Below are 24,709 nucleotides of genomic sequence, written 5' to 3' on the forward strand. Positions count from 1 at the left end.
AAAAACCAAAAAGTTGAAGCATATTTACTAGGTGATATGTTAACATCACAGAAACACACAGATGTGTATTCATTGTATTTAATCAATAACATCCTTCAGTCTCCTGCACAGACAGCTTCGTGAAATTTAAATTTCTAAATGTTGACTAAATAAATGCTCTACGCACAAACATACATCGTCTGCTCATGACTAAACTACAGCAAGAAAGCATCTACAGACTCTATTTGCTTTACACAGGATTCACAGAAGTTTAGGTCTGGAAAGGACCTTGTGAGATCATTAGTTAGATTTTCATCAAGACTTTAAATTATTATTTCCTAGATAGGTTGGACCAAAAATATCTTCTAAGAGGTGCCTCAGTGTAGTTTTATGTTACAACTGAGAATGCAATACAGTCACTGGCACTAAGACAACAGCAGCATTTACCATTAATTATTACCTCCTGGTGTTATCTGACATACCACAGTTATTTCCTTATATGTAAAACTTTTTTTAAGAGGCAAAATTATACTCTGTATAATTCTTCTTTGATCTCACTTCTTTATCTATGCCTTTCTAACTTCCAGGTACTTTTGGTATAACTTTATAAACTTTACATAGGATTATCTTTTAAGGCCACCTGAAAGTTAATGCAACTTCACTTGCACTGGATTCATATAAGTATAATTACGGCAAATGTTGATTTTGGTCTGAAAATACCACCCCTGTGGAAGGGCCTAATATCTATTTAAATCTGTTCTTGCCGAAGTTGAAGCCAATGGTAAGAAATTCATGGACTTCAGTGAGAGCAAAATTAGTCCAAGGCTATGAAATCCCACCCCAGCACTACATGAGGTGCATCTTGGATGCCTTCTAAAGCTATTCTTTCTCATTAAGGGATCCTCATAATTGAGATAGAGAAGTAGTGTGTGCTACAGTCTGTAGATATGATCTCCTAGGAACTGGATCTCCTCCAGTTACAGCTGATTAACCTTGAAGGATAGGTAAAAGTTTCAGACATTTGGCTAAAACTTTATTTTAAGGCTGGTGTGTATATTGGAGACAGAAGATTTTATTTTAGTTCACATTGGCCAGTGGGTCCCACTTCATGGGAGCCGTCTATTGCTTTACATTACTTGAACAGATCAAAGAAACTATTAACTCAATGGATTCTAAAAAGCTTTCTCCTCCACAGAGGATTTCTCTGGTTGTGGAAAATATTTGTAATGTTTCCTTTGCAAGTTTCTTTCCTTGATTTATGAATCAGCCCTAGAACTGCAAAGCCTACCACATTCTTGTGCTGGACAAGAGAATCTAGTGGTTTTTTAAGCTATTGTACTGGATAGATGTTTACAGAGATAGGATCTACTTCTTCACTCAAAGTAGCCAATACTAGAACTCACAATAACTGCAGAGTGCAGGGTAGAGATGCACCTTACAGACTAACTGAATCAGAAATGCATGAGTTTTCATGAGCAAGAGCTCTTGCTGCCTATTTGCAATTATTTAATCCAGCTTTGTCAAAAGCTTTCAACTGTCATTGCAAGCTAGTCATTTTCTTTTCCATGTTGAAAAAGAAAGACTTACTTTCTGCTTTTAATGAATCCCCAGTGAGATCACATGGAGGACTGTAAAATTTGTGATTCCAAGGAAGTTACTGATGAAATGCAGTGTCATTTTTTAATTAAAAAAATAATTAGTTTCTACTGTTAAATTCAGAGGGAAAAATTTCATACCAAATTTAAACTGTGTCAAAATGAGACAGACACATTGGCTAAGTACAGACAGACAAAAAAGCCTGAGGCTGAATTGATTCAATTTTCACAGGTTAGTCTAAACTGCATAGTTTGAACTGGTAAGCAAGTGAACGGACATTCACTTCTTATTTTGGAAATGCAGCCACATGCCTGCAGCAGCCAAGGCCAGAAGCTGGGGGTACTAAAGCATGCCTCCCTGCTCACTAAAACAAACAGCTTGGGCCAAAACTAGCCCACACACCCTGTGAGGTGTGAGTTGCAGGGGAGGCGCAAAGCATCCTGGGATGCTGGGGGTCTGTGAGTTTACTTGAGTCTGGAGGGCATCTGAGACAGAATTTCAATAAACTGATTTAAACTAAATCAGTTAAAATTTGATACTACATCAACCGGTTCAGCCATTTTGCAAGAGGTTTATGTGTACTTGAACTTCTGTTGTGTTACAGATTTGAGCCCATTTCCAATCATTATACTGGTTTGTATGTAATTTATGTCTCCAGCTATTAAGGGACCTGGCAAAGTAATGCAGATGTATAATTTTTTCTGCAGTCGACCTAGAAGGATGAGTACTCCAAAGCTGAATCTGTACATTTTTAAAGCACAGCTTGGAAACACAAGAGCTGGTTATTCTGTGGGGGCGAGAACAGAAACCAACGTAATAATAGATTTTGTTTTGTTACTTAACTGTATGAAATAAGTTTTTGTTCTCAGAAACCAACAGAGTATACAGAGTTATTTAACAAAAGGCAAATGATAAGCTGTTACCACATCAGCCAAAAAATCTATTTTGCAGAATTCAGTGGCCTCCCTGTATTCTGTCATGATTGAATTTCGTCATGTTCACAATGGCTCCATTTTGAAGAGTCTTCTTAAGAAGATGCTATGTATTGATTTGTTTTAGGTTATATGAAATGATTCTACTGCCTGCTGTAACCAAAACATTTCTCACCTCTGTCTCCACACATTTAACACATGAAAATAGTGGGGGTTTAGTTTCTAATGTCCAACAGAGTCTAGTGATGCTCTTGCATGATCAAAAAGAAAATTGTTGTATTCAGAACTCAGTTTTCTTTATTTCCATCAGAAAGGGAAGAACAGTATGTCAACTCTGGGCTATTTAATGGTTACTATCAATCAAAATATGCAGGACACGGGGGAAGAGAGAGAGCATACAACTTAGTATTGCCGCATACCCCTGTTTTGTATGAGTACTGTTTATTCTGTTGTGTTATCTTAAGAAAAAAAGACAAAAAGAAAATCAACAATTCGGTCTGTCACATTTTTTACAACTTGTTTGCTAGGTTGATCCAAAAATCTCTAGAGAGGGCACACAAATCTGCAGAGCGTCCCTTGTTGAATTCTCTTAATTGGAAAGCCCTCAGATATTGGTTCTCTTTTGTTTGAATCAGCTATATTAGAGGGGTACAAAATTATATGAACAATGCATTGAGAAAAAACTCAGATATGATTTATTCCATTTAAAGTGCCATATATTCACTTTAGAGACAAAGGAACACCATATGCAGACAAAGTATGCAGGTATACTTCGCAGACAGTAGGAGAGGAATGACTTGGTTAATTTCACGGAACAACTCGTTTTGAAGATCTACCTTCACAGTGTAAGCACATGGAGCCAAGGTCCTGGACACATAGGAGGTAACTGTGTTATCACAAATTAATGTGTATATTTTAAACATTGTGTGCCATAGAAAAAGTTTAAACTGTTTTTAAGGCTGTGTGTTCCTCCCTCTGAAACAAAGCTTATGGTTCAAACCTTGGACCAACAAGTTGGTCCAAGATGTGATTTTACAGTATTTAGTTACAGAAAAGAAAGTTTTTGAGATACTATAATTTATTTTAAATTGACCAGCCAGCTATTTGCTGGTAGAAGTACTATCTACAATTCCTTTTATACCCATTCTCTTTACCTTTATCATTTCACTGTTGCACTGTCTAATTTCAGCATCCTAATTAACAAAGGTATATTTTGAAAGAAATACACTTGGTCCCTCAAAGGCTTAAATTTTCAGCCCCTATAATCATATATCTAAACAGAAAAAGAAGAAAACACACACACACACACACACACAGAGCTGCATACAATGGATCCTTCAAAGTTATCAACTGCAGCTAAAGCACTTGTTTATAGAAACAAGACTTTGTGACTGATTTATTTGCTAAAACTCTTCCTGGAGGAATGCCCAGCTGGAGACAATACCTACCCCTGAGGGCTGATTACTTGGCTTGCTTCTTGTCCACATCACCTGAAAGCTGTCACTGCAGCACAAGGAGAGATCAAGATGTCCCATGGGGAAAAAATGAAAAATCGACACTGTAAAGTCATATCCATCTTCTTGAAATAACTGCTGCTTTCCCAGTTGCCAGAAAATGTGACTATTTATATTAAAACTCATTTAATAAGGGCAGAAAGAGAATAAAAAAATCCTGGCAAGGCCTGTTTGTCCACACACTTAGCCTATTACAGGATGTAGTGCTATCTTGCATGTTAAGAAAAACAAACAAACAAAACCACATATTGTATATGAAATAACTAGAAACATTCAGGACTAGGTAATCAGGTGACACAAAAACTGACATAGCTTCACTGACTTCAATATATATATAATCACCTGGGTATATCAGGCGGCTGTTCATTTCAGACTACTACATTGGGCACTGCCTTTGAATGAAACTAATTTGTAACTCTAGTTGGGGGAGGGGGGGGAAAGGAGACAGGAAGTAGAAGAGGACATAGGGGAAGTACAGACAATATCTAACAAAAGACTAAGGTATGATATTCAGGGTAGCCAAACCAAACTTTTATGCATCTTGACACCAATTGAAACCCAAAATCTTAAGAAGGGTATCTGGATTTATCATGCAAGTACACAGAGTGAAATGGATAAGAGTGAAATCTGCAAAAAAGTGTACAGAGCAGGGGCTCACCTAAACTCATAAAAATAAATATGCTAAGAGTAGGCATGTGGTTTAAGCCACATCCTTTAAAATGAGATACCCAGTTCCAGGTTTCAAGGAAGCATGCTTCTGTATTTGGGATTAACCACAAGGAACTCTGTCCTGGAATTGGATCCTTACACCTGCCCTTGCTCAAACACAAGTGAAGGGGGTGGTACTAATACTACTATTCAACAGTCCTTTAGTAGGAGGCTGAGGCTAGAAAATAGACGATGCCAAAAAGAAGTGGATCAGCCATGCCGTGATATATCATGGCACTATTAATCCACTGTACTGGACAAAACCCTTTGTCCTGTTCTTGATGGTGCAAAACAGGGGGTGATCAGCAGGGATTCTGGTTTTCTGCTTCCCACAGAGAAATGGAGAAAACTATAGATTTCCCCCTTTACTGGAGGAAAACACAGATTTCCCATTTTAGCAGAGAAACCTGTGGATTTTGAAGTTCTGCGAAGAGCTCTCTGCAGGCTGTCAGAGTTCTAGACTGCACGGGGCTGGGAGGGAGTGGGAGGAAGGTGGTGAGGTAGGGGGTGCCATGTGCATCTATTTGTCTATGGCCACCAAGCAGCCTGGAAAGCAGCGCCCATAGGTGAGTGTGTGGGGATTGAAACCCCCATAGGGAGGGAGTTGGGCCAGGCTGGGGCTGCTGCCCAGCTGGGTGGTGCATGCGGCTTGGGGCCCAGGGCCACAATGTGTGGCTACAGGGCCCCAGCAGGGAGCAGGATGGAGCTGAGGGCAGCTTGTCCAGGCAACAGCAATGGCCTGGCTCCCCACGGCTGTGTACACTCCTAGGGTGCAGGGGGGACCCATGCCCCCCAGATTTGCGCATGGGGCAGGCATGGGCTACTCACTGCAGGCTTGGGCTCCCATCCTGCTGCCCTCCCCTGGGGCCTCCACAGCCCACTCGGTGCAACCTGGTGGTGCAGTGCAGAACAGGTCTACAGAGGAAGCTTCACATTGCTGGTTGTGCTTGGAGGACACCTATAACTACTTGGACCCTACAGGATGCACTAGTCTGTGGCAATTTAGTTCCTGCAAGGCATGTCTACACAAGATGCTTTACTGTACAGCAGACTAAATTTACTGAACAGTGAAGTGTCATTGGTCTACACGTGCACAGCCTTTACTGTACAGTAGATTAGTCTATTGCACAGTTGACTACTACCTATAAATACAGGTAGTAGATTAACTGCACAGCAACTACTGTGCAGTAGCACAATTGAAGATTACTCACAGGGAGCAAATTGCTTCTAGTCAGCCCAGACAGCAGGAGGTGGTGAAAATGTTCCTTCTCCTACCTACTGCTTCCCAGCCTCGTGCCCCAGTCTCTGGATTGGGGCATGTGGCTGGCAGGCAGCTGCCCTAGAGGCAGGACAGCTTTTTCCACTCCCTGGACACCAAGGCCTGATTCTGGTGCCCCCTGCCAGGCTGGGGCTGGTACCAATGGAACCTGGAACTCCCCCTGGATGCTGTAGAGGGGCACAGCAGAGCTGAAGTAGCCCTACACTGAAGTGCTCCTCTCAGGAGCAAATTTGCTTCTGACAGGTGCACGTGTGGACACCAGGCTGGGGAAAGCGTATTGTGCAGTATTTTATGGTAAGCTTACAGAACATTAACAAACATGTGTAGATGTGCCCACTGAGAAGTAAGAAGAGAGGAACAGTGCTCCCTATTATTCAACAGTTTAATGAATGTTTATCTAAAACCAAGATATTCCCTTCCCAGGTGAGTGCTCTCACCACTAGGTCTGGTGGTATACATATTCTCTCTCTCTCTGACCAAATTAATATTTAATTATTCTAGCCATGGTAAAAGCATTAAGAGCAGTTAAAAGCACCTCTATCCAGAGTGGTCTGATTTTAAGACATGTTCTTGCAAAGTGGGATATGCAAGTTCCAAAATTACCAAGCAGAGTGGAGATTTGTATCTCAGGGTGGAAATAAATGTAACTTTTGTATATTAGGCACAAACATTGTGCCTAATATATAACAGTGTTTGTTGCAACACTTGAAAGGGAAATCATGGGCTCAACAAAAGGTAGTAATAGACTGGAAGGGGGCACTATTTCAGGGGACGGGTCACTTAAGTTTTGATGAGCTGTCAAGGGCTTCACGCACCCACCTTCTTTCAGAAGGTATCATTTTAACAAATTTTGATTTTTAGTATGTGATTTTTTTTCAAATCAATACATTTACTATAACATATTTAAATTTTATTTCAAAATATTTTTATCCTCATTTATGTATTTGAGTACTGTATATAGAGGTGATTAAATAATAGCTCAAAATAAAGTTGGGGGGAGCACTCATGCACTAGGTTCCAGGAGCTGGCTATGGGCGGGGAAGGCGGACCAAGGGACACATGCAGCAGATCTTGACTGGGAGGTGTGGTACAGATGTGGTCAGCCCACAGCTGCCCCCATGGTGCTCTGCATGGGAATGAACCCCACCCACTCCTGCCTGGGGCAGCCCCTGCTGCACTCCTGCCTGCACCCATCCCATGCCAGGCAGCTCCTGCCCCAGTCTGTGGGGCTCCAGTTCCTGACTGCCTTCCACCCACAGATGACTGTTCATTGTGCCAGGCAGCCAAAGGGAGCCAAGGCAGCCAGGTGCTAGAGCTGGAGAGCCCCACATGCTGAGGCAGAAGCTGCCCAGCTGTAGCTTCCCCACTGCCCGACCGGTTGTGTGGTGTCTGGCATGTATCTGCATGGTCACTGTTGCTTCCCTCTGCTACCTGCTGCAGGAGAAGGAGAGAAATGACTGGAGGCGGGGAACTGGAGCAGTATTCATGCAGCTGGAGCAGCAGTGGGAGCAGCAGTGCCAGGAAGCTGTGTACACTGGCCAAGGCTGTTGCTGGTGCAGTGCCATTAGTGGGTGAGAGGTGGGAGCATGGTGTGGGCTGCCTTAGGCTGGAGTGGGTGGGGCTCAGCTTCATACACAGCACTGTGGGGGCAGCCACAGGCCAGATACAAATCAAGTGGCGTGCCGCATCTGGCCTGCAGGCCATATTTTGCTCATCCCTGTAATAGATTGCCACTTTAAATTGCAAAGTCTCTGATTAAACACAGTTTGGAGGGAGGGGGGTTAAAATGAAAGGCCCCTCACCCCCACCCAGAGCCCCCTGCCCTACCCACAGCCCTGCTGCTGGGCACCCCAGCTGCCCAGGCTACAGGGCTGGGGACCCAGGTCCACAGCCCCATCTCCAGCAGGAGACAGCAGCTGCTGCAGGGAGTGGAGCCCAGTTCCCCAGCCTGCTGCAGGCTTGGGTATGGAAGGGCCAGGTCCCCACCACTGCAGGCACTCCTGGGGGACGGAAGGGACTTGGCAAGGCTTACACAAGAGCTACACACCTAGCAGATGGCACTGACAAGACATGCCCAAAATCAGACAGTGAGGTATGACAAAATAACTGGTAAAATCTTGAGGTACTTAAGAGTTTGGATACCTACAGAGTTAGAATGCAGCAGAGCAGGCTTGAGGATCTAAATTTTAGCTTTAATCACCTGTAGTAGCAGTTAAACACTTAGGTAATTTTGCAAATCTGTTTCCTATTCAGAATTCTACCGCTTCTATAGCATTAATGGATCAGACCCTCAGCAAGTGTAATTCAGTGGAAGGCTAACATTGTTATGCCAGTTCGCAGTAATTTAGGAAATGGCCAAAAATTTCTTGGTCAGAAGTACTGCCATCAAACATCTTAAATCAAGCTAATGTTGCTTGATCAGGTTCTGTAAGACTTTGAAATGATTATTTTTGCCCAAATCTGGAATTACTTCTAAACAATTACTCTGGGAAACTATAAGTGATAATGAAAGAAAATTCATTCTAATCTGTCCTCCCCAGCAAGGTGGACCTCAGCTCCTTGGAAAAGTCCCTGGATTTGGTGACAACCTAGTCTGAAAACTTTTAGTTTAATAAAGAAGACTTAAAAGGCAATATGAAAATGATTAATTGGCACATTAGTTCCTGAATTACTTATTTTGCATGCTTGCTGCCATACATTTTTTGTTTTTCAGTACGCACTTTTGTACAAAGGAGACATAAATATATCATAGTAAGAGAGGAGGGCCACTGATGGTTTTGGTAGCCAACTTTTTCCCTGGGCCCTTAGACATTCAACAATCCATTTTAGGATTGTCAGCTCAGTCGGATGTCTAGACTAGAAACAGTAAGTACCTAATATTGGTAATGGTAACATTTTGATTTTTCATCTTTAGTTTCCAGAGTAACCGATTCATTCAGATAAATAATGCCGTTCAGTTTAACCCCTTTCAGAGCCATTGTTTCAGGCTATCCACTAAATCAAAAAGAAAAAACCAAATGCCTTGATTTATACTCAATTCACATGTTGCACAGCTAATTTTGAAACATTCACTCTTCTTTAAAGAAAGGTAAAAATCATGAACAGACCCTGCAACATGTGATGGTTTTTATGATAAAATTTCAGTGTGACAATCACAGGGTTCTATATGTCACTTATCATACTGAAAATGAAAGCAACATCCCCCACTTCATTACCATTTTAAGCAATTAACTCCCTAACTCCTGGAAACGTATTAGGACAGTATTACATAACACTAAACTTCAGATGCCATTTATTTTAAATCCTCTACTCAGTGAAATGATGGCAGGGTTAAGACTTTACTACTGACTCCAATAGAGAGGGAATGGAGCCAGTAGCCATATTTAGCACACAGTAATTGATTTCTGGCACTGTTTAGCTTCTCTGCATCATGAATCTGGCAGAATGGTAGGCATTTTACAGAGAGTCTGACTGGAAAACTGACACTAGCATTTAACTAGGCTCAAATACAGGGCAAGGAATGAGAAATGTATTGGGTCCGGAGTCCCCAAAACTTAATTTTAAAACTCAAATTTCATTGAAGACGAGTCCTGAAAGTTAAGAAATACCACCTAAATTCATGATTTAACTTGTGACTGTTTCTGAGAAAAATCTATATTGTACTAAATATCTTTAGCATGGGAAATCATAATTAAAAGGCACACTGCCAGTTTGAGATGAAATCTGCCTTTTGGATTTATCTGCTTTTTGCTATTGTGTCTTTCCTTACTTCTTCTTCTTCTTCTTCTTATTATTATTATTTAAATGAAAATTAACCACTGATTTTCAATTTTTTGAAACGTTCTATTTATTCCTCTAAAACGCCAGTAAACAATCAAACATAACAGAGGATGAAGATCCTAGACTTATCACATTTTACATTTAAAAAAATCTTGACCCCCGCTCTCCCCCTGATTTTTCACAGAAACCAGTGCCCACTTAGTCTGGAATTTTGTTAGTCATAAAAAAACAAAACAAAAAGAAATCAAACCCCCCCCCCACTGCCAAAAAACAAAAACCCTCATGACAATCACAGCTGTTTTTTTGCTGCTGAATGTAAAAGTGGGATCAATCAGCAAGGCATAATCAAAGGTTTGGAGTAATAGGAACTCACTTATAAGTGTGACATTTAATGCATTTCAGAGTAGTTTATAAAAATACAGAGGTGTTCATAGACCATGCATGTACTTACAGGTGCAAAATAGGCAAGCCACTATTTAAAAATCTGATTTAGTGCCTTTACCAGGGCAGGGGAACCAAGGGAACATGTGTGCCTGGTGACAGATCAAACAAGTTTCTACATTTGATCCTTGATTCATATAATTTTTTACATATGCTTTAAAAATGTCTCTGTTCTTCCATTGTAATGAGTTAAATATCATAAGTGCTTTTTCTACAACTGTTCCCTTCAAATTTGATTCATAGAACACACCCGTAATCTTGCTACAGCTTCTCAAAAGCATGGCATATGTACCTTCGCATTCATTTGGCCAACATATGCTCTTTACGTCTTCTGATTTCCGCCTAAATGGGTGCTTCTACATATGTGCTTTACTGTACAGTAGACTAATTTACTGCACAGTAAAACAGCATTGTCTACACATGCACAGTAATTTGGCAGGTGTAGACTAATACAGTGCACCATCGGATAGTCCCATCAGATACGATTACTATGTGATGGCAGGCTCAGTAAATTACTGTACTTAAAACACACGTGTAAACGGTGAAGGGCCTAGCTGAGGCATGTGAGTGCTTCAGGGTGGGTCTAGCTGGCAGGCAGCCACCATGCTGAAGCACGCTCATGCTTTAGCCAGGTCCACTGCAGTACAGGGAGTCCAGCTGTAGTAGCCCTGGGCTGGCAGAGGACCCAGGGGTCAGCCTGCCAGCCCAGGGCTTCTCCATTGCAGCTCCATGTGCAGTGGGGGGCTGGGTGAGGCATGAGAGTGCTTCAACGTGGGGGCTGGTCATGCCCCAGCCAGCCCCTCCACAGCATGTGGAGCCATATTGGAGCAGCCAGCCCAGGGCTGTTCCTATGGGGCTCTAAATGCTGTGGAGAGGCTGGCTGGGGCATGAGGATGCTTCAGAGCAGGGGCTGCCTGCCAGGTAGCCCCACATGAAAGAAACTGTGCACCTTGGAGTAAAATTCTTCTGGAGTGTATATTCATGTGCATTAACTGCACAGGTAGACATGCCCAAGGAGTAACATAATTATTAACATCTTTATGCACAATGAACTTGAAATTCTGTTCAAATATGCAAATCCACTTAACGGTGAGACTGGAGTGTGCTTACATATTTATTTCTGTAATCCATGCCAAAGGGCGCTCTCTTTTCCTGGCTGCTTCCTCCCACCCCTGCCCCAACCAGTCTTGACTCGGATCATGGGATTTTTCAGGTCAGGCAATAGAGTTCATGCTTTTAGACTAGGGTATTCAGGGTTTGATCTCCACTTCTGCTGATCCATCTGAGGGAGTTAGATAATATTCGTAAGCCTGAACAAGTCTTTGGTTCATTGGCATTTCATGGTCTAATAAGAGTTTGTGCGGAAGGGAATACTATAAAGGAGGGGGAAAAAAAACACCCAAAATTTAAATTTCACGTTCACTTCTTCGTTATAAGTTTTTCTTTAAATGAAGTGTACATAACTTCTGGGCACTTAGTTCTGCAAAGGAGCAGTGAACACGTCTCCAAAAGACATAGACACTTGGCTGTTCAGCTGGTTGTCAGTCAACATCTTATAAAGGTTTGAATATTCTGCAACTAAGAGCTAGAACAGGGGTGGGCAATTATTTCAGTGGAAGGCCCTCTTAACGTGATTTGGTGAGCTTGAGGCCCCTTGACAGTTGCCCTACCCCCTTCTCACCATCTTGGGACTGGAAGTCCTGACCCTAACCCCTGACCTTTTCCTCCCCTTATCCCTCAAAAGTACTTATTTTGGGAGTGGAATTGCCATCTTAGAACCAGAAAAAACACCACCCAGAAAAAACACCAAATCATACACTAATAGTCAAACACCTACTGTATTTTAATTTTATTACCAAAAAAAAAAAAAAAATTTGTGTCGTGATTTATGTTTGCATACTGTATATAGGGGTTATTGCATAACAACTCAAAATAAAGTTTTAGTCATATATATGTGTGGGGGGATGTATGGTGGGGTATGTTTGTGTGCATGTGTATGTATGTGGAGTGTGGAGGGGCTGTCTTGCGGTGAGGCAATAGGGTATGTTGGGGGTGTGTATATGTGGGTGGGGTTGTGGAGGCAGGGTGTGCCCCCCCCACACACCCCACCATGGCATGTAGTCCCTGTGGCAACAGCAACAAGTGAGGGTACTTGGGGCACTTGTGCCCAACAAAGCTGTTGCTGCCTTGAAGCACATGGCTCCAGCCAGCACTGCACATTGCAATGAAGAGTGCAGCCAAGCTGGCCCACCTCTAGCACTGTGGCTTCCTGCCACACCCATACAACTCCATGCACTGGAGCTGGCTATCTTCACTGCTCCCTGCTGCGCAGGTCCTGGGATTCTGTGGGGAAGCAGGGACTGGGGCTCCCCTCCATTCCTAGTGGAGTCCCAGGCAAGGTTCCCTCCAAGGTGCGCATGTGCACAGCCACATGCAACTAAAAGTGTGGCCGCACACAGCCTTTTCAAGGCTGCACACCAGGAGAGGCTGGAGTGGGAGCCTGGCGTGGATTCCACCTGCTCTGGGGAAGTGCTCCGCTCCCGTGCATCAGGGCCAGGGAGTGAAGCACTTCCCTGGAGCTGGCAGAGCCCATGCCAGCCCCCACCCCGCCGCAGCCTCCGTCCCTGCCTTGCCTCACCTCGGGGAGGAGCCGCTGCCTGCCCCAGTAAGGCTCGGCCAGCTCCGGGACACTGCTCTGTTTCCCGGCCCCAAGGTGATGCAGGGGAGCAGAGCAGTGCCCCGGAGCCTCACGGGGGCAGGCAGCGGCTCCTCCCCGAGGTAAGGCAAGGCAGGGATGGAGGCTGGGGCAGGCGGCTGGCGCAGGTTCCGCTGGCTCTGGGGAAGCGCGCCACTCCCCGGCCCTGATGTGGGGCAGTGGAGCACTTCCCTGGAGCAGTCAGAGCCCACGCTAGGCTCCAGCCCCTGGCTCCAGCCACCAGCCCCCTTTGGTAAGTGTCCCATGCCAGGCCAAGGCAGCACGCTAATGGACCACTGTTCTTCAGAAGGAACATTGGTCCCAGGACCTGCATGGCAGGGAGCAGCTAAGGCTACACTCCTCACCATGATGTGCACCTCTGTCTGGAGCCACACACTGCCAGACGGCAGTGTCTCCGCCAGGCACGAGTGCCCCAAGGACCCTCACTTGCTCCTGATGCCTCTGCTTGTGGGGGCTGTGCGCCATGGGGGTAGTGTGAAGGGGCTCCCCACCCCACCTCACACCCTGCCCACATGAGCTCCATGCTAACACTGTCCCCCTGGGCATGGGCTCCGCACTGCTTCCAGCCCCATGCTCCTCCCCAGCTGCTGCTCCCTTGCTGGTCCCACCCCCACACCTCCTGCTTCCCTACCTGCAAGTGGGATGTCAGGGAAGCTAAACAGGTCCCCCAGTAACTCCAGCAATGGCAGTATCAGCCCCACCTGGAAGCTGGTTGCTGGCTGGGCCAGGCCAGGCCAGGCCCGGCCCTTCTGTCCACAAGAGTAGCAGTGAAGTACAATAGGGTGTGCTGGTGGTGGGTGGGGTGTATACACAGGTGCCTCACTCTCACCCTTGTGGGTGGAAGGGCTGGGCAGGGTACAGTTAGGGTGCCAAATTTCAGAGAACAAAAGTAGAAGGAAAGGAAAAAGGAAAAAAGAGGGGATTACCTGCCCCAGAGATGAAAAGACGCACCCTGATCCCCGACCGGGTGGCATAGGGTTGTCCCTATCATGTCCCAACATCCGGCTGGGTGACATGAGGATCCAACTCTGCTCCTATGGCCTGATACGGCAAGAACTCTGGGGGAGGGGAACACCATTGTGGCACCCCACTTCAGTCGGTGTTTGGGGATGGCACCCCTTTCACACACATACCTCCCAGTTATGCTACTGGTTAGACATAGTAGACATGAATAAGAAGAACACAAAATGAAGGTGGAAGATGGGGGTTTCAAAATTTGGATCAGGGGCCATTTACAAAGTATTAGGGGGGATCCAGTCTTAACAACTGAAGAAAAACTGGTCTGAGATTTTGGATATATTCCATTCTGATCCAGATTTATAGTGTGAACCTGTTTCTACCTATTAGTTGAAGCCTAACTTGGAAAGAAGGTAATTGGACAGTTGCTATTCAAAAATTGGGCCACTGAGACTAAACAGGAAGAATTGTAAGAAATAAATAGTCATACTGAAAGGGAACAAAACGTTGACATATCTAAAAAACTGATTACTTGATAGACACTTATTAGGGAATAATTACAAATATAAAAATTACACAGGTCCTTATTAATTCCTATTATACACCCTGACACACACCCTCAAACATATACACATAGGAGTTATAGTCTGAAGAACCAGCTTATTTTGGCCTATTCTACAGATGCTATTGTTTGAGAGAGAGAGACGGAGAGATCAATTTAGATAAATCAACACACTTCCACTATTCTTGCTATAATAGTGATAGCAGACTTCTAACTGAAGTATACAGAAGGGACCTGATATTCAGGAAGAAGTGCCATTGAAAGTCTCTAAAATCCCTTTGACATTCTTTAAAAACTCTCCCTTCTCATGCATAACCTCAAGATTAACACGGGGTGTACAAAAGTTGGTTGGGTATTCCCAATGGAAACCAACAGCTTTCACTAAATCCTTCCCCTGCTTTTTTCATTCTGACCATCTCAGACTTAAATGGTCTCCATTTCAAATGGTGCCTAAAACACACGCAGGTCCCTACAGATGTTACACTTTTACCAGTACAAGTGTTCAGAAACTGGTCTGAACCCATAACAGTACAGAAGATAGGGACACATAGACTAGTTAAAAATGGCAAAACCTGGTCTAAGATAGACCTGAATCAATGTGCACTGAACCAGTGCACTTGGCTGCTCCAGCTGAGTGCACATCTGGCTATACCCCCAGGCTCTCAGAGCTGAGTCAGCACGGTGGCTGATAATGATGCAGCAGTCAGGGGAGGCATGATTCGCTGTGCCCTGAAGCCCAGTCAGTCTCCTTGGGTCTGCACCTACTTATGGGGGCATGGGGAGTCCCTGGGTGGGGTGTCCAGGATCCTTTCCAGGGACCCCCATGCCACAGAGCGCAGGCACAGCTCCAGGCAGCATGACCAAGCTGTGGGGGCCCGGCAACCATGGTTGCCTTTGCTGCCTGCCTGCAGTTGACAGATGGCTATGGCTGATGATGATGGGGAAGAAGGGTGTTTGGCTGTGCCTGGCAGCTGATCAGGGGTGTCCCAGCTGCTCAGCAGTCTCCAGCAGCCTGGGGAGCTGCTAGGAGGCATGCATGAGCCTCTGAAACCTGCTTGCCTCAGCCAGTGCAGGCAGCCTGAATGCTTCTTCCACCAAAGGGCGAACATGTGTTCTGTTCACTCCCAAACTAGCCTATGCCACTTATAGAAACCCACGTAAATTTGATCAATTCTGCCTTGGGCTTTTTAAATGTTTGTACTTAGCCACAGTCCCTTGGCTGCCTATACTTGTGTCCATCTGTTATAATGGCAGCATGCCCAGTTTAAAATAATTTGTTCCATATCTCCAAGAGAGATACTAAGCTATGGTTAATTTTGAATGGGCAGGTGATAGCCCTGACAGCGTTGCCTTTTTATATGAAGATTCTCTCTGAGATAACTTTGCCATATTGGTATCACCTGTCTTTGGTAGGGGTTTTTTTTGTTTGTTTGTTTTTTTTACACAAGGTATCTAGTGACAGGTATATCAAGCTCACCCTCACAAAACGTTACTTATGATCTTACTCTACTATATATCCATCTGCCAATGAAATGAATTGTGTTACAGCCAAATCTTTGAGGGGGAAAAAGCAAGAGCTTGATGTGTCTGAATATTTTCAATAGAAATCATCTCCACATACACAACAAAATCCAACATCATCATAGGAGGACTGAATCCAGTACTGATCATAATCTGACCATGTAGATCAACTGTATATATGCAAATGATTGAGTAATATGTCCATATCCTTGTACTCCCAAGCAATTGCTCCAAACAATTCTGCTACACGTGGGCAGCTAAACTTGTGAAAAAATCAACGTATTTTTAAAAGTAGCAAGAATAGGAGGCTGAGAGACAACAAATGCATGGGAGGGAAGTTGATGAGTGAAGAGGAAGGGGAAGTACATTAAGGGGGATATTAAAAGAGTGAGATAGCATCTGTTTTAACTGTCCTTGTCATCCATACCCTGTATGAATATACCCATATTTGGGGCTGCTGGTTGATCATCTCTACCCTTTGCTTTATTCACCAAATAGTACCTGGAATTTCTGTGAAACATTTCACATAATTCCCAGCATTGCCAAGTCAGTAAAAAAAAAGAAAGGAAAGAGCATGGAGACATTGGGAAAATACTGGCATAAGGAACACAGGATAGAAAACTGCTGTGTGATGGCCGTTTTTATTTCAGAATTCTTGATGGGTTCATAAAAGGTTTTTCTCATATTTCTAACAGGCTTAGAATGAAATCTATAGCTGGGGAGGCTCTTGATAGATGTGCAAGTATACTAAGAAAACTATAAATCCAAAAAGCAATCCATTCTCAATTTCTCCAGAAATTTTGCCTCAGCGTTCCAGAAGTAAATTTGATTGCTAAATGTTTTCTCATTCTTCCCTTCCTCCCCGATTCCAGTGTTTCTTCAAGCCCATATTTCATAGCATGCAGTTATGGCACATGCTATTAATGATACGAATACCTAGTTCTTATACAGCACTTCTCAATGTTGTCTCCACAGGATCCATTAAATATGATCCCTATTTTGTACGTGGAAAAAAACTACGGTACAGAAGTCAAGCAAGCAAATCAAAGGCTACCAGCTGATCTATGGCAGAATAAAATTAAATAGAACTCAAATCTTCAGAGTCCCAGTCCAGTGCTCTGATTGTTAGACCAAATTATTTGCCAGTTACCAGCTTTAATTAAAAACAAAAAAAAGGTATATTTAAAGACAGCAGGATAATTATTTCTCCTTTCTACACCCTTACCAAAGTGCCGTAGGTCATTTTCCACAACAAAAATAAAAGTCTTTTTGGTAGTGTCTTTTGTCTGAAGCAGCAGTTGTTAGCTGCTTGTAGCTAATTAGTTACTAGTGAAAGTATAATAATCCTCCTGTGTGATGGTATACTCCTGGAAAAGATGCAGTAAATCAGCAGGGTTATAGAAATCTTTAAAACAAAGCAGGAACCCATTAAGGATTTAGCCACGGAATATTTCTATAACTAGCTGATTTGTGTTGAGCACTTTTAAGGCTGGCCTTTTTAGCACTTGGGTCATATTTTCACCAAGGGCAAAATTCACAGGGTATTCACAGAGCCATCCTAATGCCTCTGCATTATAAGTTCAAATGTATTTGCACTTTAGAGTTCAAATAGGACTTAAGTGGTTCATATTATATATATATATATCTCTCCATAGGCAGATAAGCAGGGTATGGGTGACAAGGACAGTGTACACACACACACACACACACACACACACACTCTACAAAAGGCAGATAAGCATATGCTTATCTGCCTTTGGTAGTCAGGGACACTGCTTTGCAGATCAAGCTTTACATATTTCATAGAGCTTTATGTACAGATAAACATATATCTCCAAAGCAGTGTCCCTGACTACCACTGGGCAGGAGAACAGGTAAGATACAAAGGATATGTAGAAAATCCAAATAAGTTTTCTGAATCTACAGAGGGATTTTTATGCCAAACCTTTGAGATAACTAAAGTTAGACACACTGGATTACATCTGGGGACACTTAGGACTAAATCTTTTCTTTTACAACAGTGACAACTGAGTTTGGGTTCCCACACTAATGTAGGGTTACCATATGTCTGGGTTTTCCTGGACATGTCCTCTTTTTTAGCCCCCTGTCCTCAAGTCTGGGTGGGCTTTTTAAAATGCCAGCAAATGTCTGGCTTTTTGTTTTGTCTCTGTTTTACTGGGCTGGGGGCAGTGGGCAAGGTGACTGGCTGCCAGAGGCCACATGCTCCCCATGAGGGCCTGGCAAGCTGCTCCCAGATAAAAAGACAGTGTGGGCACACAAGCATGCACACAGGAGCTACTTGGGAAGCAGAGCTGGGGGGGCAGGGGTCTGCAGGTCAGGAGTGAGGGGCATTGGTAGGGAGCAGGGGTCTGCAGATTAGAAGTGAAAGTCACTTGCAGCAGTGAGGGGCAAAGGCAGGGCATGTGCATATCACCCCACCCCCCACACGCCTCCCCACCACAGATATCTTTTTTTTTTTTTTTTTGATACTGGAAATATACTAACCCTGAGATCCCTTTAAAACACATCTGATACTTAAAAAGGTGTTCAGCACCTGCCTGCAGAAAAAGTCTACCAATTCAGCACTTGTAGGGTCAGGTTCTGAAACTCTAATGATTTTAGAATATTTGTGCCCAGTTATCCAGAGGCACATTCTGGTTATCTGTTAGTTATCATTACCTTCTAGATAATATCACAGCTGTGCTCCATCTGGTGTCTAATACACCAGAAAGAGAAGAATTTGGTCTTTCCGTTCAGGTGGTTTTTATATTCATATAATAGTATGGAGTGAGTTTTTATAGATATAAAAACTCCCAACTCACTCCATACTATTACAGCCTTCAGCCTTTAAATGATTTGTTTAAATTACTACCCCTTGTCTGGGCAAAATTTAAACTAAAGCATAACATAGGAAGACAATTTGAAATTTGGCTTAAAAAGGAAGTCTTTTCCCCCCAAAAAAACTGTGTTTCGGGGGGAGGGGAGGGGAAATGACTGCAAAGATGTTGATAGAGTCAGGGATAGAAAGTAAGAAAGAAAAGGAGACTTAAACACCTTTCCCCTCCCACTTCCCAGTGAGCTCAGTTTCTCTCTCAGCCCATGGTTGTGGTCCAATGACCACTTTCAACTCACACTTTCTACTGGAAAAAAAAAAAAAAAAGAGGGGTCCAGTTTAGCTGTGTCAATAGAACATAGCAGTTGAAAGTGGCCGTTGAACCACAAAGTGCTTCTCAAAGGGCAGCTCAGTGTGGAAGGAGGAAAATGCTTGGGTTGACATAGAAGAAAGAAAGGTTTAAAGTAGGTGTAACATTCATGCAAAATAGTCAAGATAAGATGTTTAAAACCTTTGTTCCATTCTGTTCTTCCTCTGTCTGGAACTATTTTTCTTTAGGCAAATGTGAATTGTCTAACCATACTCCCTCAAAAGCACATCCAAACAGCCATTTTCTTTTAAAGGTAAATGAATGAGGCAGATTAACCATACTAATAGGTTGTAGAGTACTTTTGCAGAGTAGCCCTTGCTATATTAAACATTTTAACTGATCCCAAAAGCTGTGGACTACTTAATTTCCATTGGACTCAGCACTTTGCAGGATTAGACTCATAGCTACCATGTTTTTTCTGAATCACGGCTTCTTAAAAATGGGTGTACTTGCTTAAGTCCTTTAGCTGATCTTAAATGGGTAAGAGCTTATCTTAGGGGTTCAAAACATGCGAGAGATTTTGGTTCTCTATAAGAAATTGCAGAACTTGCTACAGCAACAAGAAAGAGAAGAGAAAGTGGCCAATATGAATGTCAACAAGTTGGAATACTCCCTAAATCTTCCTATGATGATCTCTAGCATAGTTTGGGAAGGACTGCTGTTATCACTATTCCATACAATAGTTTCAGCATCCTTTTACATAGTAACAGGAAGAGTCTCAGCCATGATACTGGAAAACAGAGATCAGCTGATAGGGACCCTGGGTAGAAAGGTTGTCTCTCATGTCAGCTTGTTTTTCTTCTGTAAGCCAAGGCAGTGATTCCAGGATAAGGGGGGGGGGGGGGAAGAATTCAACATTTTCCCCAAGGGAAAAGATTTTAAATTACTTTATCCTGTATCATTGATTATTAGCGGCATTCAATGCATACTTAGTTGTATAATGAAAACTTTGCTTTAAAAATAGAACTGTGTGGTTTAGAAGATACTGTTGTACATGAAGATAGTGAGATACAGGGACTTCTTCAAAGACAGCTGCTGAGGTTAACCTGCCTGCTGCAAACAGAATAATGCAGGGATTAAACAAAACGCTGAGGAGTAGGCACCTGCTGTACCATTTCAGAGAATTTGTTGAGAAGGCAGAAAGACAGTTAATGCTTTTTAACACTGAAAGTTGGTCTCATCCATCCATTCTCTTCAGCCCAGAATGCTCTTTGTGCTTGAAAATAAAACTTGCCATCTTTAACAGGTGGAAAAGGGGCGTCTTAAGTTGCTTTGAGTCAAAGCTTTTTCTGGTGTGCATTTGAGCAATGATTGAGAGGGAAAGCAAAGTAACAGGTTTTTCCTTTCCCAAACCAGCATAATATGCATTGTGTTGTGTGTGTTAAGAAAGATTGCTAAAAGTGAGAAGTCTTTCCACTGTAAAGGACAGCACACTATCATCCCAGGGGAGGCATGGTTTGCCAGCTGAGGGTGTAAAAACCTCCAGTTTTCTAAGAGCATAAAGGGGTTGGGAGCTATCCTAAGGAAAAATAACAATAGGGCAAGTCAAGTGTTTTCACCATTGCCCTTCAACACTTACTTTGTCCCTCATCACTACTGTCAGCTCTGGAAGATGCATGTTTAGCTAGTGCCACTCCACTGTCTCTTTGACACGACTGCGTCTCTGAAAAAGCAGGATGTCATCTTAAACATACAGAAATTAGTTCATGCCTCATCAAATGCTCAACCTACCTTGTAGACACTTGAGCACAGCAGCTAGTTAAAAGCAACAGTGATATTTTAGGACAAGAGGGACACATCTACACATGTTATTAATATGAAGCAATAAACTCCAGTGCTTATTGTGCCAGAGTTTATTGTTCCCAGGTGCACCATTTAAATGCATGCCCAGGACTGCAGCACGTCGAGCCAGGTCAGAGCAACCCAGAAGGCCAGCCTGGCAGGCCAGGGCTGCTGCAACCCAGCTCAGTGTGCTGCAGAGGGGCTGGCCGGGGAATGAGTGCTCTGGTGCAGGGCTAACTGGCAGACAGACCCCACACTGGAGTACCCCCGTACCCCAGCCACATCAGTGTCACATGTGCAGTGCTGCACAGTAAAAGAAACCAAATCCACCCCACAAAAAAACCCCAGCCCCCTCCCTCCAAAAGCCAGCTCTGCAGCAAGTACTACCTTGCTGCAGATTTAATTCATTTCCTGCAGCCTAATAGGGCCACACACGTAGATATGAGATGTTTACTGTGATGCTAATTAGTCTAGTCTGCAGTAAACATCCCACATAGATGTATCCAAGGTGTAGCATAATGCTGCCAAACCACCTTCCATTTGAGCTTCGTATGGGATCCAGTCCTGCACTAAATTCAACAAAGGTACCCAAGTCCCTTTCATAGTCTGAAATTCAGTTACTGCAAAGATATGAATAGTACACATCTTGGACATATTGCCTCCCCCCCCACAGCCATAAATTCCCCCATCCAAACACCTTAAGATGCTTTACATAAGCCAGGCCTCAAAATGCACCCCTGCTGAGGTGAAGAATCATATTATTCCCACTCTGAGATTGCAGAGGAGTGCACACATTTTAAATAAAATAGCTTAGCACACATACAGATCAGGAGTTAGAGTGTATACAATCCTCATGGGACACTTTTCATCTTGAAATTTTAAAATGATTTACAAATACATGTAAATATCCTTTCCCTCATTTTGCAGTTGTGAATATAAAAGCAGAGACTGAAAACAGCAAGTTAACAACATTGGAGTGGCAAAACCTGCAGGAGAGCTCTAATCCTCTAATTCACAGTCCAGGGCCATCTGCAGTGGGCAATGCTTGCCTTTCCTGCCTTTATCCATTTGTGTGAAGCAATAAACTGATTAAACTGAAGCCACAAATCCTAGAGGTACCGAGTGCAACTTTATAAATTATTTGCCTTGCGGTACAGAATGGAGGTACAGCAGCTAAGATGCTGACCTCCGAAATCATAATTCTGGTTCCAGAGGCATCATTAGTTTGGGCCTTGTTACACATTTTACTTTGAGTTGCTCAAATGTTGACCAGTGCGGCCATGTCTACAAGTGTGCTTTACTGCCGAGTAGACCAATTAGCTGGAGAGTAAAGCATCACTGTTTACACGTGATGGTATTAGGCTACAGTAAACTAATTAACACCGCTGTAAGATAGTAATGTCAGGGACAATACTATCTTAGGGCAGAGACATTAACTGTAATTAAATACACATGTAGACACTGACCATGGGCTTAAATTGCACCCAGTCACCTCAGCCAGCAAAGAGCCAGACTCATTCCTGCCAACTAGCTGCTTGGCTCTGCACTTTCAGCACCCTTGTGCCCCAGCCAGCCCCTCTGCCACCTGACATTACCCCCTGGAACCCAGGGCAGGAGTGAGTGCCTCTGGCATAAACTGCTCTGCCCTAGGTCAAATTGCTGTGCCTGGGAGTAGTTTACTTCAGCTCAAACAGCTCCAGAGTTTATTGCTTCAAAGTTAATTGCACATGTAGATGCACATAATTAGTGTTAGTTTGTGTTCGGAGCAGTCACACCTTGTGGCTAAAATAGAAACCATCCCTGACTGTCCCCCTACTTGTAAAGCTGTGACTTTCCACTAGATGGGTGGTGAGCAGGGGCCTGACTAGGAGCTACAACTGTGAGTTGCCACTACAGGGCTGGTGAGCCAGGACAGGCTTCTTTACCTGTTCTAGGTGGGGGTATGTGACAGATGGGGGCAGGAACACAACTCTGGGAAGTGGAGAGTTAATGGGATTGGGATGGGTAATGAAATAGGATGCAAAAAAGAAATGGGGGTGAGGAAAGGGTGGTGAAATTAAGTCACCTACCAAAGGATAAAATAAAAAGAAGTCAAACACACTTTTTCGTGTAGAAAGAAAGAAGTAAATTAAAAGGTGGTCTCATATTTTAATAAACTGGTTGTGCTTCCCAGGATGGCTGGGCAGTGGGAGTGGTGAGGGAAGGCACTTTTGGGGGAACCACTGCACCTTCTCCAGAAAGGAAACCTCAGTTCATGAGAACCAAACCTTCCCACCCCACCCCACCCCCAGATCCCATTCATATACAATATCCATATCAGGTGAGCTAGCTGGCTGGCATGTGTTCTGCAGGCTGTTTGTGTGGGGTTGCACCCCTGGAGGTAGGAAGGTCACACCCAGAGTTTTGGAGGGGGACTTGGTTTCATGCCAGAACCACCCCTTGGAGTTCAGAGGGTAGAAAGTTGGTCCACAGAGAACAGGAGGGTGGGGAAGGGACACTGCATCCTGGGTTGATGGAAAACTGCAACTTGGGTGGCTCATCTGCAGCCACATTAGTGAAACAAGCTGGGTAACACGGATCAGAGATAAACTTGCCATTGGAGTGGCGCAACTTTAAGCCACCTAAAAGTGGCCTTAAAACTAGTTTCAGGTATTAAGGTATAAAACAGTCCAGGGGTTGAGAGCCCCAGGAGCTTCCCAACATTACTATATAAGAAGGCCCTCCAACTCCAGCCAAGCAGAGTGGTTCAGGGGCTGCCATAAGGGAAGCTGTCACTTCCTCAGGTTAACAGCCAGATTAACCCTTCCCTGTTCCCAACAGTACCAGTTTTACATGGTGAGCAAGGATCCAAAGCCCCTAATGCAGTGGCTGCAGGGCCAGGGGAGGGTTAATTTAGCTCTTGGTGGTGATAACTCACAGCTCCCCTTACAGCAACCACGTCCCTTAAAGGAGGCAGTGGGCAGGTGAGAGGATTACTGAATCCACTTGACTCTACTTTGCCAAAACCTTGGCTCCGTCTCCATTTTGGCACCCGCCCCCGCCCTCCCTCTTGCACTGAGCACCTGGGGTTTGTGTCCCACTTGCTCACCCTTGGTTATGCTACTGTTTTCAGTCAAATAAAGAAAGGGTAACTAGTTAAGGAAATCGTAACAAAAATGTAAGAAATCCTGCCCCCGCCCCTCCCGAGGCAGTAACAAGGGGCAGAAAACTACTAGCAGAACTTCTTGTGCTGTAGCCTAAGCCCATCATGGTGCTTCTAATGATCATGCAGTCTTCTCTGGTGTAGTGCACATGGACATTTTGGGGGGTCTGAGCCACAGGAACTCCAAACCAGATTCTGTTTCCAACTTCCATCATTTTACCTTGCCCTGCCTAAAAAAGTTAGATTGCCAAAGTATTTGCTAAAATAGTAGAAGCTAAGCATGAAGTCCGTAGGTGAGCATTTTGCTTCATGGATATTGATGTAAAAAACAGTTGCCATACAACTTCTACTGATCTAAAGAACAGATGCTTGCATATGATTTATGAATACTGAAATATGTGCATATCTTCCATAAATAGTAATATGTTCCAGCAACAAAACGAGCAGAGAATTTAGTTTGAAAAGGGCTGAGAAATTGTAGGCAGTACTTGAAATTATCCAATGATTCTTAGCTTTAGTGTAAAATCACAGATTACAAGCACTATTTGTGGTTGGGAGAAGCTTATTTAGTAGATTCTCCAATTTCAACAGTGCTAG

At 43.7% G+C, this 24,709-nt stretch overlaps 1 long non-coding RNA gene across 2 annotated transcripts in view; it reads left to right on the forward strand.

Annotated features, from left to right (window-relative positions):
- LOC109307048 overlaps positions 1–24,709 on the forward strand; it is a 102,285-nt gene that overhangs the window by 67,915 nt on the left and 9,661 nt on the right. The window lies entirely within an intron of this gene.

This window comes from Crocodylus porosus, unplaced genomic scaffold, assembly GCF_001723895.1.
Source record: "Crocodylus porosus isolate Cpor-Errol unplaced genomic scaffold, CroPor_comp1, whole genome shotgun sequence".
NCBI lineage: Eukaryota > Metazoa > Chordata > Crocodylia > Crocodylidae > Crocodylus > Crocodylus porosus.